Genomic DNA, 8,614 nt, shown 5'->3' on the forward strand with positions numbered 1-8,614 from the left:
TATCAGATTATATAGAATTAATCAGATTATATATAACAATATCCTAACTGCACGGAACTAAAATTAACTGGCAACTTCTGCGTTATTTTGTAAAAAGGGGCAACATTATTATCTTTCTCATAAGTTATAATACAATAACAAAACAAACTGTTGTCACGTGAAAAAAAAATCAATCAAATCATGTACACAAAAATCAAGTGGACAATGGTATGTTCTTTTAATTTTCTTAGTACATCATGAAATCTGGAAATCAGGTTCTACATTGTGGAAAAAATATCCGAATGTGCAGAAATACCTTAATAAATGGTACATGTGGCCTAATCAAGATCATATATATTTAATAAAACAATATTTTACCATTTGCACGTGACTAAACAAAGGGAAAATATGACATTGTTCATTAATGTATGGAATGTGTAATATACCAAACTGTAACAACATTTAGACGTTAAAATTTGTTAAAGCGTTGTTTAACATATCTTTTAAGTTTATGCCGTGTAATTATATACTAATTTAGCAAGCAATGACACATGCTTACAGAACGAACTAAGACCCAATATCATGAGAAGCTTACAAAAAAAAAGGGAGAAAAAGGTTCTTAATTGAAGTAGATCCCATCATATATTTACAATATCTTGTTTTATGTATCTTTTATGTTGTTAACTTATAAATTGAAATGTAATCTAAACTTTATTATTGTATATTTCTCACCTGTTCATTTAAATATGTTATCTTAAGATACAATAGCCTCATCAATTGTATCTAACCTGTCTAAGTATATATCATAACGGTATACACAGAGTTTTGGCCGGTATATGTTGCTGCTACCTGAAAAGTAGACAGAAAAAAAATGAAACAATACTGTTATATCAGCTATAAAACATCATAGAAAGGCAGATTATAACGAAGGTTTTGACACAAAACTAAACTCTAAACATTGATAATGAGCGACCAGTTCTAACACTAATTGTGACTCTTGCTATGAAATATGCAAATATTTATAATATTTTTTCTAAAACGTGTAGTGTTGACATAACACGTGTGAAATATGTGATCTGTATAAAGTAATTTATAGCTTTATATTCATGTGTTTATAATATTTTGTATTTATATCTAATATAAACTGCGACTGGTTAACAGAAATAATTATTTTCATTTATTTATTTGTCTTAAGGGTGTAATTCGGTATTATCACATTTCAATTCTGAAATTCTATTTTCCGATATATTCTCCCTAAGGTATATTTTGATAAATCGTCCTTATAATGAATACAATGCAGATCGCCTAATGTCGAAAAACCTTGAATGTGCAGAAGTGTAGTCATATGAATTATTATACTGCACTGAAAAACACTGTCTGAATATGTTTTGTGTTTTATTTTCTGTTTGTACTAGATACAAGAAAAAAGAAATTTAAGAGTTGGTTTCGAGTTACTGTCTTTATATAAAGTAGCGGCCATTGATCAAAGAGTGTTGGCGTGCGATTGCCGTTTCTGGGGGTCTAATGAAATTACCTTAATTACTTTAAAGACTAAGGTTAGAAACTGGGTCATGTGGGATCCAAAACAAGGTCACTACGCCTGATCAAAGGAAAATCTTGTTAACACTCTAGAGTTCACAGTTTAAGTTTGAAACTCATAAGAATTGGTCAGAATGTTTGTCTTAATGATCTCTTGGTCAAATATGAATCTGGGTCATTTGGGATCAAAAACTAGGTCGTCCGGTCAAATCATAAGAAACGCATGATAACACTCAAGAGGCCACGTTTATGACCCAACCTTCATGAAACTTGGTCAAAATGATGATATTTATGATCTTTAGCCCAAGTTCGAATCTAGATTATCTGGGGCCTAAAACTAGGTCACCTGTTAAAATCGAAGAAATACCTTGTGAATGCAATAGGGGCTACATTTTTCATTTGATGTGCATGAAACTTGGTCAGAATGTTTGTGCATGAAATCTGATATAAATTTTTATCTTGGTTATGTTGGGTCAAAAACTAGGTCACCAGTCAAATAAAAGAATAAGCTTGTTTACACCCTAGGGGGCACATTTTTGATTCTATCTTCTTAAAACTTGGTCAGAATGTTTGTTATCATCAAATCTTTTATGACATTAAATCTGGGTCACCTGTGGTCAAACACTAGGTCACTAATTTGCATTTCAGTATTGTCAATATACGTATGTTAACCCTGATATCACTCTTAACAAACGCCATTCTTCAGAATTCCTTAAAACAGAAACAAATCAACAGTTTTCTAATTGTGACTGTTTTTACCAGGTTTAAAAAATAACTGGTTATTAGATTGGCGAATGTCGTTGGGCGGTCAGGCAGCGTCAACGTTTGGTTTCAGCTGAGCAACTTGAGTAAAGAGTGACCGATTGCAACCAAACTTGGTATATAGGCAGCTCGCATAGAGAGGGAGTTTTGGTTTGCATATGAGGTCACTAGATTCAATACCGCTGTTGCTAAAAGTGAAAAAACGGTTTCCGCTCAATAACCAGTTTGCACTGATGTATTGAAATTTAACTTGGCTTATAGGTAGCTTATAGAAAAACAAGGTTTTGATTGTATATCGGGTCAAGTTCAAGATCAGCATAACTTAATTAATCTGTGTACTTTGAAAAGTCCGTCATGATGCAGTGGTCTAAAGCGATGGGTCAAAGCTACCTTTTGTGCTGTGGATAGGATGGGTATTTTTCTAATGATAAAAAAGTGATTTAATGCCATAAGGTCAAGGTCAAAATTACAAAAAATAGGTTTTTTACACTGTGATTATTAAAAAGGTGGTTTCCAGTTTATAACTTTAGTTGGGATTTACTTACTGTTACCAAACTGGGTGTATAGAAAGCTTAAATGAAGAGTTGGCTTTGGATGATATTTGGGGTCATTAATGCTATAAATAGAATGGCTTCCACTCCATATCTTTAGTTTGGTTACACCTGCTGTCAGAAAACTAGCTTATATCAAACACAAAGGTTGGGAATGTATTTTGGGGGTCACTGTCATGGAAAAAATGGTTTCCGCTCAATAATTTCAGTTTGGAATCAGATAACTAAATTAAAATACAGTTTGAAATGTCACTCTGTGTCACAGTGGTCTAAAGCGTTAGGCCAAAGTGATCTTATTTACTGTGGAACAGATGGATCGCTGTCCAGATCACAGTCTGGGCCTAAATGTTTTATTATAAAAGTCATTTCAGTGCCATTGGGTCAAGGTCACAGCTACTAAAAATAGTTTTTAGTCCCCTACTGGTTGAAAACCAGTTTCGGGGACTATAGGAATGCGCTTTTCCGTCATTCCGTCCATCCGTCCGTCCGTCTGTCCGTCCGTCCGTCCGTCCGCAATTTCGTGTCCGGTCCATAACTCTGTCATCCATGAAGGGATTTTAATATTACTTGGCACAAATGTTCCCCATGATGAGACGACGTGTCATGCGCAAAACCCGGACCCCTAGCTCTAAGGTCAAGGTCACAGTTGGAGGTCAAAGGTCAACAGGGCTTTTTTCCTGTCCGGTCCATAACTCTCCCATCCATGAAGGGATTTTAATATTACTTGGCATAAATGTTCCCCATGATGAGACGATGTGTCATGCACAACTTTCAGACCCTGGCTCAAAGGTCAAGGTCACAATTAGCAGTCAAATGTTACAACATGAAGGGTTCTTTTCTGTCCGGTCCATAACTCTGCCGTCCATAAGGGATTTTAATATTACTTGGCACAAATGTTCCCCATAATAAGACGAGTGTCGTGGCACAATCCAGACCCTAGGCTCAAAGGTCAAGGTCACACTTAGCAGGTCAAAGTTACAAATAATCTGTTTTCGTGTCCGTCCAGAACTCTGACATCAATCAAGGGATTTAATATACTTGGCACAAATGTTCCCCATGATGAGACAACGTGTCGTGTGCAAATCCCGGACCCTTAGCTCAAAGGTCAAGGTCACAATTGGAGGTCAAAGGTCAATATTTTTTTTTCCTGTCTGATCCAGAACTCTGTCATCAATCAAGGGATTACAATATCACTTGGCATAATTGTTCCCCATGATGAGATGACATGCCATGCGTAACACCCAGTACCCTAGCTTAAAGGTCAAGGTCACACTTTGAGATCAAAGGTCAGTTGGATTTTTTTCCTGTCCAGTCTAAAACTTTGTCATGCAAAACAGGATTTAGATATCAGTTGGCACAAATATTCCCCTGGATGAGACAACATGTTATGCGCAAAACCCAAGCCCAGGGTCTAATGTCAAGGTCACACTTAGAGACCAAAGGTCAGACGCAAGAATGACTTTGTCTGGAGCATTTCTTCTTCATGCATGGAGGGATTTTGATGTAACTTGGCACAAATGTTCACCAACATAAGACGGATTGTCATGCGCAAAAACCAGGTCCCTAGGTCTAAGGTCAAGGTCATATGTAGAGGTCAAAGGTCAAATTCAAGAATGACTTTGTCCGGAGCATTTCTTCTTCATGCATTGAGGGATTTTGATGTAACTTGGACCAAATGTTCACCACCATGAGGCACCCTTGTTTTTACAATTACGTCCCTTTGTTTTACTATAAATATATTTTATTGTAACTTTTTTATTATTGGCCGTAGAGAAAAATCGAGATCACTTTTCTGTGGTATAACATGCATGTTACATCCATTTTTTAGGTGAATTTTGACCTATCTCTACCTGGTAAAGAGTTTCTTGTGGACTTATATTATATAGATTTTTTTTTTTTTTTTTTTTTTTTTTAAGATAAATTTCCCTTTGTTGGTACTATAAATAACTTATATGATAACTTTTTTATAATCGGAAAAAACATTTCAATATGAAAACAACTGTGGGTTTTTATATATGCACATTTTAACCCAGGTGTGTTGTTATAACATATTGTATATAATAGTACAATATTGTTTATACATCATTGACAGATATCAGTTCATGATGTTATACTGCAGTAGAGAAAGTTAGGTGCCTTCCAGTAGGGGACTTTGTTTTGCATGGCAATACTTCATTCACTTGTTTAAACTGTAATCATCAGAAAGGTAGTTTTCTGTTTTTATCTTTAATTAAGATTGACTTACTGTTACCAAATGTGATGTATAGCAAGCTTATATGAAGAATTGGGTTTTGGGTGTATTTGAGGTCACTGTTAAAGAGAAAAATAGCTTCCACTCGGTATCTTAAGTTTGGGTACACATATTGCCAGAAAGCATGGTTTGTAGGCACAAATGATTCGGAATGTATTTGGGGATCAATTGGGTCAAGGTCACTGTTACTTAAAATAGATTTTTTCCACTGAATAACTTAATTAATCTGTATACTTTGAAATTTCTGTCATGGTGCAATGGTGTACCTCTTAAAATGTGGAGTGAACGGGTCACGGTTCAAATCCTAGTCTGGTCCTTACACTGCCATAGGGTCAGGAATTACATATGGCAATGACACATCTATGCTTGTTGTACCTGTACTTCTGAATAGCATGATTGGATGCAGTCAAATAGGTATTGCAGAACATGACCCCTTTTTTAACGAGAACTTGGCGTGATGTAAAGTTTGAAAACATGTTTTGGTGGAATTTCAGCGTTTCTTGTTTTTGTTGTTATTTTCATTCCAAAGTTTGTTTTCCTTCAATAGGTCCTATTCGTGTTTCGTATCTTTCATACTAGAAGATAGGTTTAGAGTCAGTGTTGCTTTGAATGGACCTTTTCTTGACGAACATACAATTGTTTGACTGCGTGAAATATTTATTGAACATACCAAAAACGTCAATTTTAACAGCTTTGTTCCAATCTGACTTAAAAGATGAAGAAATGCAAAGATCGGTTGTATTTCCTTTCGAACATCCAATTTATATTTAGATTGTTTGTTGCAGTATTTCACATTCAGTTTGATTGATTAACTGCATGTTTCAGTAGTTAACGACTTAAGTAAGCATTCGTCTTCATCATTTTTGTCATTGTACATCTAGATTGTTTGATTCACTGAAAGTGTTTCAGCAGTTTAAAAGCGAAATTCATCTTCATTTCGGGTTTTTTGCCATTTTTTGTACATTTTCATGTTTGATGCACTGGAAGTATTGCAGCAGCTTACAATCAAAATAAAGTTTATTTGTTTAGATGTTTTTGTTTTTCATCGAGCACCGAGCACCCATTTGAACACATTTGGAAGAGGACCTTACAGAGATGCTACAGACCAAGTTTGATGAAGATTCATTAAGCGTCCATGAGAAGAAGTGTTTTAATTATAAAAAGGACTATCCTACTCGACCCGACGTTGGCGTCCGTGCCGAGTCCCTACCTTGGTTAAAGTTTTGATACACTTTCAGTTTATTAACTCGTGGCGGAGAGTTGATGGAACGATCTCCTTCCGTCCGTCAGTAACATTTTGTGTCCGCTCTGTATCTCCTAAATCCCTTGAAGGATTTTCATGAAACGTTGGTCAAATGATCACCTCATCAAGACGACGTGCAGAACTTATGAGTCAGCCATGTCGGGGATTTTAATATAGCATGTGAAGTTGCGCACCTGGTGTTCTGGGATTTCACTCAACCAGATTGGAGTTATAGTTCTTGACTTAGTGAAAAATACACATAATGTGCTTGTGTTGCATATATCTTTAAAAAAGATTTATTTTTTTCACTTTGTTTTACTAGAGTTATGACCCTTGACTTAGTAAACAAATAAAAGTTTGTCAAATTGTGCTGCATGTATGTCAGATCTTTCCATTCTATTCAAACGGGGGAACTTGGTTCCTTTTATGGTCAACTAGAGCTGAAAATAGAAATTATGCCTTTCAGCGACTAGATCTCATAAACGGCTTGATGGATCTTGATCAAAGATGGTCTGTAGCATCATTGTAAGGTCCTCTCTAAAATCTTCAAATGGGAGTTTTTGACCTGTTTTATGTTTTATAAAAACCCAATTGTTACAATTTATGATTCACTACGTCATACATATATTCAAGGTCAAATAGTCATGGTCAGGTGGGCGACTTGGGGCCACTATGGCACTCTTATTAACGATTTATTGCAAACGCGTATCAGTGTTGTTATTTATCACAGGTAAATGTGAACATCATTATTTCTTCCCCTTGATGAAATAGAGTAAAAGAACTTGGTTCAATGACTTCCATCTTGCAGAAAATTCGCACTTTCTTTTTTTTCAACAAAAATCTGTTTGTGACTGCCAGCGAAGTAGTATCTAAGCAACTACAAAACACATCAGAAAGAGATTTCACACATACCTCTCTCATGATAATACCAAATGAATGACAAAATCCGTACATCTGCAATAACAAAAATTTTACCGAATAAATGGTTCCATAACTCTTGCTTTCATTTGGATGTAAGTATAAGTATGCCCCCCCCCCCCCCCCCCACCTTTTATACTTTGGATTAGTATCTAAGCAACTACAAAACACATCTGAAAGAGATTTTACACATACCTTTCTCATGATAATACCAAATGAATGACAAATTCCGTACATCTGCAATAATACAAAAAATTACCGAATAAATGATTCCATAACTCTTGCTTTCATTTGGATGTAAGTATGCTTCCCCCCCCCCCCCCCCCCCCCCCCCCACCTTTATACTTTGGATTAGTATCTAAGCAACTACAAAACACATCTGAAAGAGATTTCACACATACGTTTCTCGTGATAATACCAAATGAATGAAAAATTCCGTACATCTGCAATAATAAATTTTTTACCAAATAAATGGTTTAATAACTCTTGCTTTCATTTGGATGTAAGTATCCCCTCCACCCACCCACACACACACACCTTTTATACCTTGGATTAGTTTCTGAGTAACTACACATCACAGTTAAAGTAAATAAAAATAATTCTTTTTCAAGGTAATAAAAACCGAATGACAAAAGAATGTCGTGTGTTCTCTTTCTCTGTGGGTGGGGCGTTTTGGCACAAAAACAAAACCTTGATAAATGGAAATATCAGAGGAAAAACTTCAGGCGCAAGCCATCAAGAATCTATTTTCCAAGTGCAATTCAATAAATACAGCGCCGAAATACATACATATGATATGGAAAGATGCATGAATACATGGCGAAATGAATGCAATAACAATTACCTGTAAAGGCACAAAAACAAAACCTTGACAAATGAAGTTATCAGAGAGGAAAAACTTCAGGCGCAAGCCATCAAGAATGTATTTTCCAAGTGCGCATTCGGGAATTTTTTTAAAAAAATTGAAAAATGCAAATCTTGTTAAGGCATTAATAAACTGGTAAGTGTCAGAAAATGTTAGATTGATGAATGAAATGAAAATGATATAGGAATTCCTATAGGATCGGACTGTATGGAAATAATACAAAGAAATAACACATAAAGACATTTTATACAATATATACAAGGCACGAGGACAATACAACACAGACAAAATACTGATATTCAGTGGTTTTGGACCTCGTCACACGAAGTTCCATAATTACTGCTTTCATTTTGATAAACTTATGCCCATTTTGGACATATTTTCTTGGGTTTTTAGCTCACCTGAGAGCTATTTTGATCAACCGGCATCCGTCCGTCCGTCCGCACGTTTCTTCTTCAAACATCTCTGAAACCGTGCGGTGGAAGTTAATGAAACTTGGCCTGGAT

The sequence above is a fragment of the Mercenaria mercenaria genome, chromosome 13 (assembly GCF_021730395.1).
Source record: "Mercenaria mercenaria strain notata chromosome 13, MADL_Memer_1, whole genome shotgun sequence".
NCBI lineage: Eukaryota > Metazoa > Mollusca > Bivalvia > Venerida > Veneridae > Mercenaria > Mercenaria mercenaria.